Below are 12,460 nucleotides of genomic sequence, written 5' to 3'. Positions count from 1 at the left end.
CTCAGGCCATTGAGTCCCTGGCTCATAGTGTGGTCGCTTTCGGGGAATCACAGGCCAGGGGGCTCGAACAACTCGCGGCAGCGCACGACAGAGGTGTCCAGCAACTCGCGGCAGCCCAGGATGCGACTCGCGAGATGAGTGGTGCCGTCCAGACACTGGCAGAGCTGATGCGGGCACATACCAGGGCAATTCGGGCACTCACTTCTGCCACACTCGCTGTGGCGCGGAAGCATCGCCAGGGCACCCGCCGCCCTGCTGCAGCACAGCGGCCTGGCCTCCACCAGATTGCTGTGCTTGCTGCACTGCCAGCCCGGCCGAGTGCCAGTGTCTCTGGCGAGCAGCGCGCGCCTGCCATCAGCCAGCTTGCCCCCATTGGTGCAGCCGACACTGCCACTCCCCCAGCCAAGGTGCGACGAGCTGCTGCTGAGACTGATGCTGGCCAGCTACAGCTGCAGCAGTCAGCAGCCGGCCCCTCCCGGGCCGGGCCTCGTCTAGGCCGACCCCCAAGGGCATCTGCCGACACGCATTGTGGCCCTCATGAGCCTTCCCCCAGCCTTGCCACACCCGCAGGGCCCAGGTTGAGGCGGAGCAGCAGGTCGGGCAGGGGCCAGAGAAGCCTGTCTAAGGACTCGCCCTCTTGGCACACCCATTAGAGTGTGGTGATAGCGGTTTTTTTTATATTGGGGGGCTTGTGTTCTGGGGGGGCATTATTTTGGTAAGGCCTAGGATCAAGGCATTCTTTGTTTTTATGGGGGTGTTTGTGTTGTGGAGGGGGGGCTTATTTTTGTAAGGCCGATGATGAAGGACATTTGGATGGGCAAGTTTTGTTAGTCCTCCCCAGGTTTTGGGAGTGACAGATGTTTTTGACTGTTTTTTGGGGGTCTTGTCTGTTTTTCTGTTTCATGTGGGAAGGGCCCTGAGTTTGTGAAATAAAGCTTTTTATTTATTCAGCATGTCCACGTCTCAGGTTTCAAGTGGTTGTTGCGTTAACCGGCTGAGGGCTTGCGGTGCGGCTGCCTTCAGGTGCGTTCATTGCCACAGCCCATTCCCTGACAGGGGGGCCTAGAAGTGTCGATCAATAAGCCCCCGGCGGACGGCCCTTGGACCTTGTGGCTCCCTCCTGGGCTGGTACTCCACCTCCTCCTCCTCCTCCTCATGGTCCTCCTGCTCGTCCTCCTGAGGTGGTGGTGCAATGTCAGGTGGCAGTGCCTGAGTCCTGCGGATAGCCAGGTTGTGCAGCATGCAGCACACGACGACGAACTGGGAGACTCTATCCGGCGAATACTGTAGAGATCTGCCGGAATGACCCAGGCAGCGGAACCGTTGCTTGAGGATGCCTATCGTTTGCTCTATGATGTTCCTTGTGGCTTGATGGCTTTCGTTGTATGCCTCCTCCGCTGGGGTCCTGGGCGCGCGGAGCGGGGTCATGAGCCATGTACACAAAGGGTAGCCCTTGTCCCCGATAAGCCATCCCCTTGGTGGAGGCTGTGCCTCGAACATGTCAGCCACAGTAGTCTGGCGCAGGATAAATGCATCGTGGCTGCTTCCTGGGAAGCGGGCATTGACAGCTAGGATGCGCTGCCTGTGGTCACACACCGGCTGTACATTTAGGGAATGGTAGCCCTTCCGGTTGCGGTAATCCTCGGCATTGTGGATAGGTGCCCGCATAGCCACATGCGTGCAGTCAATGGCGCCCTGCACCATGGGGAAGCGCGCGATCCTGGCAAATCCGACTGCACGCTGCTCCTGCCTCTGTCGGGTCATGGGGAAGGAGATGAATTGGTGTCTCCTCGCGAAAAGTGCATCGGTGACCTGCCGGATGCAGCGATGCGCGGCGAACTGCGAGATGTTCGCTATGTTCCCAGCAGCGGCTTGGAAGGAGCCGCTTGCATAAAAGTTCAGAGCCACCGTGACCTTCACTTCCACCGAGAGAGACGTCCTGCACATCAGCTGTGGATGCAGATCTCTGTGAAGCAGCTGGCAGATCTCTGCAACCACCTCCCTTCTGAAGCGCAGCCTCTTAACACAATGCGCCGCAGTCATGGTGAGATAGGACACCTGCTGCCGGTATTGCCTGAGTGGGTAAGGCCTACGTTGCCGATGCCTGATGGCCCCTCTGCGTCTAGGCATGGCTGGCCCTCTCTCACAGCGCCTGCGAGCCCTTCGCACATAATGCTGCAACTGAGGGTTGGACCCCCATACAGCCCCCATAATAAAGTTGAAAACAGTGAAATCAAATGAATCAAATGTCAAAGCACTGGCCAGACGCCAAAAATACCTCTCCTATGTTGTCCCAAATCAGTAAGCTCTGTCCCTTGGTCTCTGTCCAGAAATCCAAAGCAGTAAAGTCATTGCAGCAAAATGGCTGGGCTTTATAGGTCAGTGTAAGTGCCCTTTAATTAGCACTCCCCGAGGCCCACAGGGCCTCTGTTGCGTTCCACTTCACAGTTCTTAGCAGCGCCACGCCCACATTGGGCGGGCGCCACTGAATTTCCGGTTTGGGGCGCACAAACAGCGTTGCACGACGAGATGACGTCATAAGCTGCGCGCGCAGCTGAGTGGGCGCAAACACTTTGCGCCGGCGCTAAATGTCAACTGAATTTGGGCGTTGGCGCAGATCGGTCTGCGCCCGGGCGCTAAGTGCCTAGCGCTGGAAATATACCCATCTTATGGCATTACCGGCTGGCGCAACCAACTGAATTTCTAGGCCACAGTCATCACCGGGAGAGAGAGAGAGAGAGAAAGTCATCACCAGGAGAGAGAGAGAGAGAGTCATCACCGGGAGAGAGAGAGTCATCACCGGGAGAGAGAGAGAGTCATCACCGGGAGAGAGAGAGAGAGACATCACTGGGAGATAGAGAGAGAGAGTCATCACCGGGAGACAGAGAGAGACAGACTAAGCGACCACCAACTGGAAATTGAAAAAGGCAGATACAAGAAATCCTGGCAGCCTAGAGAGAATAGAATATGCGATCAATGTCTGGCTGGCGAGGTTGAAACAGAAATGCATTTCCTCCTAAAATGCGAAAAATTCAACACATCAAGAAACATATTATTCAACAAGCTAAGCCAAACAACCCCAGATTTCAAGGAATTGGATGATCTGTCAAAATTGAGATTAGTCCTAGGGGAAGGAGACAGACCATACCTTGGGGCCAAATATGTAACAACATGTCACAACCTGAGGACTGTTTAAAATTAAGACTGTTTAAAATTAATATTGAACGTACCAAATGAAGTACAAAGACTGTTTAAAATTAATATTGTTTAAAAGTAATATTGTATGTACCCAACAAATGTCAAATCGATTGACACCTACAGAATGTTAGAAAACTGTACCTTTTTGCAATGTAAGCTTTGGCAATATGGTTCTCTGTAAACTTTCATGCCAATAAAGCATTTGAATTGAATTGAATTGAATTGAATTGAGAGATTCAAAATCATGAGAGAGAGATAGAGTCATCACCGGCAGAGAGAGAGAGAGAGTCATCGCCGGGAGATTCAGAGAGAGGCATCACTGAGAGAGAGAGAGAGAGAGAGAGTCATCACTGGGAGAGAGAGAGAGAGTTATCACCGGGAGGGAGAGACAGAGAGTCATCACCGGGAGAGAGAGAGAGTCATCGCCGGGAGATAGTGAGAGTCATCACCGGGGGAGAGAGAGAGAGAGCGTCATCACCGGGAGAGAGAGAGAGTCATCACCGGGAGATACAGAGAGTCATCACCAGGGGAGAGAGAGAGAGCGTCATCACCGGGAGAGAGAGAGGGTCATCACCGGGAGATAGAGAGAGAGAATCATCACCGGGAGAGAGAGCGAGAGCGTCATCACCGGGAGAGAGAGAGAGTCATCACCGGGAGATAGAACGAGAGAGTCATCACCGGGAGAGAGAGAGAGAGAGTCATCACCGGGAGAGAGAGAGAGAGAGTCATCACCGGGAGAGAGAGAGAGAGAGACATCACCGGGAGAGAGAGAGAGAGAGTCATCACCGGGAGAGAGAGAGAGAGAGTCATCACCGGGAGAGAGAGAGACTCATCACTGGGAGAGAGAGATTCATCACCGGGAGAGAGAGAGTCATTACCGGGAGAGAGCAAGAGTCATCACTGGGAGAGAGAGAGAGAGCCATCACCGGCAGACAGAGAGGGAGAGTCATCACGGGGTGAGAGAGAGAGAGTCATCACTGGGAGAGAGAGAGAGTCATCACCGGGAGAGAGAGAGAGAGAGTCATCACCAGGAGAGAGAATGAGAGAGAGTCATCACCGGGAGAGAGAGAGCGAGTCATCACCGGGAGAGAGAGAGAGAGTCATCACCGTGAGAGAGAGAGAGAGAGAGAGTCATCACCGGGAGAGAGACAGAGAGAGTCATCACCAGGAGTAAGAGAGAGTCATCACCGGGAGAGAGAGGGAGTCATCACCGGGAGAGAGAGAGAGAATCATAACCGGGAGAGAGAGAGAGAGTCATCATCGGGAGAGAGAGAGAGAGTCATCACCGGGAGAGAGAGTGAGAGTCATCACCGGGTGAGAGAGAGAGAGTCATCACCGGCAGACAGAGAGGGAGAGTCATCACGGGGTGAGAGAGAGAGAGTCATCACTGGGAGAGAGAGAGAGTCATCACCGGGAGAGAGAGAGAGAGAGTCATCACCAGGAGAGAGAATGAGAGAGAGTCATCACCGGGAGAGAGAGAGCGAGTCATCACCGGGAGAGAGAGAGAGAGTCATCACCGTGAGAGAGAGAGAGAGAGAGAGTCATCACCGGGAGAGAGACAGAGAGAGTCATCACCAGGAGTAAGAGAGAGTCATCACCGGGAGAGAGAGGGAGTCATCACCGGGAGAGAGAGAGAGAATCATAACCGGGAGAGAGAGAGAGAGTCATCATCGGGAGAGAGAGAGAGAGTCATCACCGGGAGAGAGAGTGAGAGTCATCACCGGGTGAGAGAGAGAGAGTCATCACCGGGAGAGAGAGAGAGAGTCATCACCGGGAGAGAGAGAGAGAGAGTCATCACCGGGGGAGAGAGAGAGAGAGTCATCACCGGGAGAGAGAGAGAGAGTCATCACCTGGAGAGAGAGAGAGAGTCATCACCAGGAGAGAGAGAGAGAGAGTCATCACCGGGAGAGAGAGAGAGAGAGTCATCACGGGGAGAGAGAGAGAGAGAGTCATCACCGGGAGAGAGAGACAGTCATCACCGGGAGAGAGAGAGAGAGAGTCATCACCAGGAGAGAGAGAGAGAGAGAGTCATCACCGGGAGAGTGAGAGAGAGAGTCATCACCAGAAGAGAGAGAATGGGATTGGTCAGCGGGAGAGTCAGGGAGAGGCATCACCGAGAGAGAGAGAGAGAGAGTCATCACTGGGAGAGAGAGAGAGAGAGAGCGAGAGTCAACACCAGGAGGGAGAGAGAGAGAGAGTCATCACCGGGAGACAGAGTGAGTTTCAAAACCGGGAGAGAGAGACAGAGTCATCACGGGGAAATAGAGAGTCATCACAGGGGGAGAGAGTGAGTCATCTCCAGGAGAGAGAGAGAGAACGAGTCATCACCAGGAAGGAGAGAGTCATCACCGGGGGAGTGAGTGAGTCAACTCCAGGAGAGAGAGAGAGAACGAGTCATCACCGGCAGAGAGAGAGAGAGTCATCACCGGGAGATAGAGAGTCATCACCGGGGGAGAGAGAGAGAATGAGTCATCACCGGGAGGGAGTGAGAGAGGCATCGCCGGGAGATAGAGGGAGTCATCACCGGGAGAGAGAGAGAGTCATCACCAGGAGAGGGAGAGAGAGTCATCACCGGGAGAGAGAGAGAGAGAGTCATCACCGGGAGAGAGAGAGAGAGTCATCACCGGGGGAGAGAGAGAGAGTCATCACCGGGAGGGAGTGAGAGAGTCATCGCCGGGAGATAGAGGGAGTCATCACCGGGAGAGAGAGAGAGTCATCACCGGGAGAGAGAGAGAGAGAGTCATCACCGGGAGAGAGAGAGAGAGTTATCACCTGGAGAGAGAGACAGAGTCATCACCAGGAGAGAGAGAGAGAGTCATCACCGGGAGAGAGAGAGTCATCACCGGGAGAGAGAGAGTCAGCACCGGGAGAGAGAGAGAGTCATCACCAGGAGAGAGAGAGAGTCGTCACCGGGAGAGAGAGAGAGAGAGTCATCACCGGGAGAGAGAGAGAGAGAGTCATCACCGGGAGAGAGAGTCATCACCAGGAGAGAGAGAGAGTCATCACCGGGAGAGAGAGAGAAAGAGTCATCTCCGGGAGAGAGAGAGAGTCATCACCGGTGAGAGAGAGAGAGAGAGTCATCACCGGGGGAGAGAGAGAGAGAGTCATCACCGGGAGAGAGAGAGAGTCATCACAGGGAGAGACAGAGAGAGTCATCGCTGGGAGAGGGAGAGAGTCATCACCGGGAGAGAGAGAGAGCATCATCGCCGGGAGAGAGAGAGAGAGTCATCACCGGGAGAGAGAGAGTGTCAATACTGGGAGAGAGAGAGAGAGAATCATCACCGGGAGAGAGAGAGAGAAAATCATCACCAGGAGAGAGAGAGAGTCATCAGCGGGAGAGAGAGAGAGAGTCATCACCGAGAATGAGAGAAAGAGTCATCACCGGGAGAGAGAGAGAGTCATCACTGGGAGAGAGAGAGAGAGAGAGTCATCACCGGGAGAGAGAGAGAGAGAGTCATCACCGGGAGAGAGAGAGAGTCATCACAGGGAGAGAGAGAGAGAGTCATCGCCGGGAGAGAGTGAGAGTCATCACCGGGAGAGAGAGAGAGCCTCATCGCCGGGAGAGAGAGAGAGAGTCATCACCGGGAGAGAGAGAGTGTCAATACCGGGAGAGAGAGTCATCATCGGGAGAGAGAGAGAGAAAATCATCACCAGGAGAGAGAGAGAGTTATCACTGGGAGAGAGAGAGATAGTCATCACCGGGAGAGAGACAGAGAGAGTCATCACCGGGAGCAAGAGAGAGTCATCACCGGGAGAGAGAGGGAGTCATCACCGGGAGAGAGAGAGAGAATCATCACCGGGAGAGAGAGAGAGAGTCATCACCGGGAGAGAGAGAGAGAGCCATCACCGGGAGAGAGAGTGAGTCATCACCGGGTGAGAGAGAGAGAGTCATCACCGGGAGAGAGAGAGAGAGAGTCATCACCGGGAGAGAGAGAGAGAGAGTCATCACTGGGAAAGAGAGAGAGAGAGTCATCACCGGGTGAGAGAGAGAGAGTCATCACCTGGAGAGAATGTCTGGCCGGCGAGGTTGAAACAGAAATGCATTTCCTCCTAAAATGCGAAAAATTCAACACATCAAGAAACATATTATTCAACAAGCTAAGCCAAACAACCCCAGATTTCAAGGAATTGGATGACCTGTCAAAATTGAGATTAGTCCTGGGAGAAGGAGACAGACCATACCTTGGGGCCAAATATGTAACAACATGTCACAACCTGAGGACTGTTTAAAAGTAAGACTGTTTAAAATTAATATTGAACGTACCAAATGAAGTAGAAAGACTTTAAAACTAATATTGTTTAAAAGTAATATTGTATGTACCCAACAAATGTCAAATCGATTGACACCTACAGAATGTTGGAAAACTGTACCTTTTTGCTATGTAAGCTTTGGCAATATGGTTCTCTGTAAACTTTCATGCCAATAAAGCATTTGAATTGAATTGAATTGAATTGAATTGAGAGAGAGTCATCACCAGGAGAGAGAGAGAGAGTCATCACCGGGTGAGAGAGAGAGAGAGACATCACCGGGAGAGAGAGAGAGAGAAAGTCATCACCAGGAGAGAGAGAGAGAGAGATTCATCACCGGGAGAGAGAGAGAGAGTCATCACCGGGAGAGAGAGAGAGTCATCACCGGGAGAGAGAGAGAGAGAGTCATCACCAGGAGAGAGAGAGAGAGAGTCATCACCGGGAGAGAGAGAGAGAGTCATCACCGGGAAAGAGAGAGAGAGAGTCATCACCAGAAGAGAGAGAGAGGGATTGATCACCGGGAGAGTCAGAGAGAGGCATCGCCGAGAGAGAGAGAGAGAGAGTCATCACTGGGAGAGAGAGAGAGAGAGAGCGAGAGTCAACACCAGGAGGGAGAGAGAGAGAGAAAATCATCACCAGGAGAGAGAGAGAGTCATCAGTGGGAGAGAGAGAGAGAGTCATCACCGAGAATGAGTGAAAGAGTCATCACCGGGAGAGAGAGAGAGTCATCACTGGGAGAGAGAGAGAGAGAGAGTCATCACCGGGAGAGAGAGAGAGAGAGTCATCACCGGGAGAGAGAGAGAGTCATCACAGGGAGAGAGAGAGAGAGTCATCGCCGGGAGAGAGTGAGAGTCATCACCGGGAGAGAGAGAGAGCCTCATCGCCGGGAGAGAGAGAGAGAGTCATCACCGGGAGAGAGAGAGTGTCAATACCGGGAGAGAGAGTCATCATCGGGAGAGAGAGAGAGAAAATCATCACCAGGAGAGAGAGAGAGTTATCACTGGGAGAGAGAGAGATAGTCATCACCGGGAGAGAGACAGAGAGAGTCATCACCGGGAGCAAGAGAGAGTCATCACCGGGAGAGAGAGGGAGTCATCACCGGGAGAGAGAGAGAGAATCATCACCGGGAGAGAGAGAGAGAGTCATCACCGGGAGAGAGAGAGAGAGCCATCACCGGGAGAGAGAGTGAGTCATCACCGGGTGAGAGAGAGAGAGTCATCACCGGGAGAGAGAGAGAGAGTCATCACCGGGAGAGAGAGAGAGAGAGTCATCACTGGGAAAGAGAGAGAGAGAGTCATCACCGGGTGAGAGAGAGAGAGTCATCACCTGGAGAGAATGTCTGGCCGGCGAGGTTGAAACAGAAATGCATTTCCTCCTAAAATGCGAAAAATTCAACACATCAAGAAACATATTATTCAACAAGCTAAGCCAAACAACCCCAGATTTCAAGGAATTGGATGACCTGTCAAAATTGAGATTAGTCCTGGGAGAAGGAGACAGACCATACCTTGGGGCCAAATATGTAACAACATGTCACAACCTGAGGACTGTTTAAAAGTAAGACTGTTTAAAAGTAATATTGAACGTACCAAATGAAGTAGAAAGACTTTAAAACTAATATTGTTTAAAAGTAATATTGTATGTACCCAACAAATGTCAAATCGATTGACACCTACAGAATGTTGGAAAACTGTACCTTTTTGCTATGTAAGCTTTGGCAATATGGTTCTCTGTAAACTTTCATGCCAATAAAGCATTTGAATTGAATTGAATTGAATTGAATTGAGAGAGAGTCATCACCAGGAGAGAGAGAGAGAGTCATCACCGGGTGAGAGAGAGAGAGAGACATCACCGGGAGAGAGAGAGAGAGAAAGTCATCACCAGGAGAGAGAGAGAGAGAGATTCATCACCGGGAGAGAGAGAGAGAGTCATCACCGGGAGAGAGAGAGAGTCATCACCGGGAGAGAGAGAGAGAGAGTCATCACCAGGAGAGAGAGAGAGAGAGTCATCACCGGGAGAGAGAGAGAGAGTCATCACCGGGAAAGAGAGAGAGAGAGTCATCACCAGAAGAGAGAGAGAGGGATTGATCACCGGGAGAGTCAGAGAGAGGCATCGCCGAGAGAGAGAGAGAGAGAGTCATCACTGGGAGAGAGAGAGAGAGAGAGCGAGAGTCAACACCAGGAGGGAGAGAGAGAGAGAGTCATCACCGGGAGACAGAGTGAGTTTCAAAACCAGGAGAGAGAGACAGAGTCATCACGGGGAAATAGAGAGTCATCACAGGGGGAGAGATGAGTCATCTCCAGGAGAGAGAGAGAGAACGAGTCATCACCAGGAAGGAGAGAGTCATCACCGGGGGAGTGAGTGAGTCAACTCCAGGAGAGAGAGAGAGAACGAGTCATCACCGGCAGAGAGAGAGAGAGAGTCATCACCGGGAGATAGAGAGTCATCACCGGGGGCGAGAGAGAGAATGAGTCATCACCGGGAGGGAGTGACAGAGTCATCGCCGGGATATAGAGGGAGTCATCACCAGGAGAGAGAGAGAGTCATCACCGGGAGAGAGAGAGAGAGTCATCATCAGGAGAGAGAGAGAGTGTCATCACCATGAGAGAGAGAAAGAGTCATCACCGGGAGGTAGAGAGAGAGACATCACTGGGAGATAGAGAGAGAGAGTCATCGCCGCGAGACAGAGAGAGAATCAAAACCATGAGAGAGAGATAGAGTCATCACCGGCAGAGAGAGAGAGAGAGAGTCATCACCGGGAGGGAGAGAGAGAGAGTCAGCACCGGGAGAGAGAGAGAGAGAGTCATCACCGGGAGAGAGAGAGAGAGAGTCATCACCGGGAGAAAGAGAGAGAGAGTCATCACCGGGAGAGGGAGAGAGAGTCATCACCGGGAGAGAGAGAGAGAGTCATCACTGGGAGAGAGAGAGGGAGTCATCACCGGGAGAGAGAGTGAGTCATCACCGGGTGAGAGAGAGAGAGTCATCACTTGGAGAGAAGAGAGTCATCACCGGGAGAGAGAGAGAGTCTTCACCGGGAGATAGAGTGAGAGAGTCAGCACCGGGAGAGAGAGAGAGAGAGTCATCACTGGGAGAGAGAGAGAGAGAGTCATCACCGGGAGAGAGAGCGAGAGAGTCATCACCGGGAGAGGGAGAGAGAATCATCACCGGGAGAGAGAGAGAGAGTCATCACCGGGAGAGAGAGAGGGAGTCATCAGCGGGAGAGAGAGAGAGTCATCACCGGGTGAGAGAGAGAGAGTCATCACTGGGAGAGAGAGAGAGTCATCACTGGGAGAGAGAGAGAGAGAGTCATCACCAGGAGAGAGAGAGAGAGAGAGAGTCATCACCGGGAGAGAGAGAGGGAGTCATCACCGGGAGAGAGAGAGAGAGAGAGTCATCACCGGGAGAGAGAGAGAGTCGTCACCGGGAGAGCGAGAGAGAGTCATCACCGGGAGAGAGAGAGAGAGAGAGTCATCACCGGGAGAGAGAGAGAGTGATCACCAGGAGAGAGAGAGAGTCATCACCGGGAGAGAGAGAGAAAGACTCATCACCGGGAGAGAGAGAGAGAGTCATCACCGGGAGAGAGAGAGGGAGTCATCACCGGGAGAGAGAGTGAGAGAGTCAGCACCGGGAGAGAGAGAGAGAGAGTCATCACCGGGAGAGAGAGAGAGAGAGTCACCACTGGGAGAGAGAGAGAGAGAGTCATCACCGGGAGAGGGAGAGAGAGTCATCACCGGGAGAGAGAGAGAGAGTCATCACCGGGAGAGAGAGAGGGAGTCATCACCGGGAGAGAGAGTGAGTTATCACCGGGTGAGAGAGAGAGAGCCATCACTGGGAGAGAGAGAGAATCATCACCGGGAGAGAGAGAGAGACACTCATCACCAGGCGAGAGAGAGAGAGAGAATCATCACCGGGAGAGAGAGAGCGAGTCATCACCGGGAGAGAGAGAGAGAGTCATCACCGGGAGAGAGAGAGAGAGAGAGGCATCACCGGGAGAGAGAGAGAGTCATCACCGGGAGAGAGAGAGAGAGAGTCATCACCGGGAGAGAGAGAGAGAGAGTCATCACCGGGAGAGAGAGAGAGTCATCACCAGGAGAGAGAGAGAGTCATCACCAGGAGAGAGAGAGAAAGACTCATCACCGGGAGAGAGAGAGAGTCATCACCGGGAGAGAGAGAGAGCATCATCGCCGGGAGAGAGAGAGAGAGTCATCACCGGGAGAGAGAGAGTGTCAATACCGGGAGAGAGAGAGAGAGTCATCACCGGGAGAGAGAGAGAGAAAATCATCACCAAGAGAGAGAGAGAGTCATCACCGGGAGAGAAAGAGAAAGTCATCACCGGGAGAGAGAGAGAAAGAGATATCACCGGGAGAGAGAGAGAGTCATCACCGGGAGAGAGAGAGAGAGAGTCATCACCGGGAGAGAGAGAGTCATCACCGAGAGAGAGAGAGAGTCATCACAGGGAGAGAGAGAGAGAGTCATCGCCAGGAGAGAGAGAGAGTCATCACCGGGAGTGAGAGAGAGTCGTCACCGGGAGAGAGAGAGAGAGAGAGTCATCACCGGGAGAGAGAGAGAGAGAGTCATCACCAGGAGAGAGAGTCATCACCAGGAGAGAGAGAGAGTCATCACCGGGAGAGAGAGAGAAAGAGTCATCACCGGGAGAGAGAGAGAGTCATCACCGGGAGAGAGAGAGAGAGAGTCATCACCGGGAGAGAGAGAGTCATCACCGGGAGAGAGAGAGAGTCATCACAGGGAGAGAGAGAGAGAGTCATCGCCAGGAGAGAGAGAGAGTCATCACCGGGAGAGCGAGAGAGTCGTCACCGGGAGAGAGAGAGAGAGAGAGAGAGTCATCACCGGGAGAGAGAGTCATCACCAGGAGAGAGAGAGAGTCATCACCGGGAGAGAGAGAGAAAGAGTCATCACCGGGAGAGAGAGAGAGTCATCACCGGGAGAGATAGAGAGAGAGTCATCGCCGGGGGAGAGAGAGAGAGAGTCATCACCGGGAGAGAGAGAGAGTCAT

Source organism: Somniosus microcephalus, chromosome 4, assembly GCF_052327205.1.
Source record: "Somniosus microcephalus isolate GS21.2 chromosome 4, FLI_Smic_1.0, whole genome shotgun sequence".
Taxonomy (NCBI): Eukaryota; Metazoa; Chordata; class Chondrichthyes; order Squaliformes; family Somniosidae; genus Somniosus; species Somniosus microcephalus.
This window is presented reverse-complemented; position numbering follows the sequence as displayed.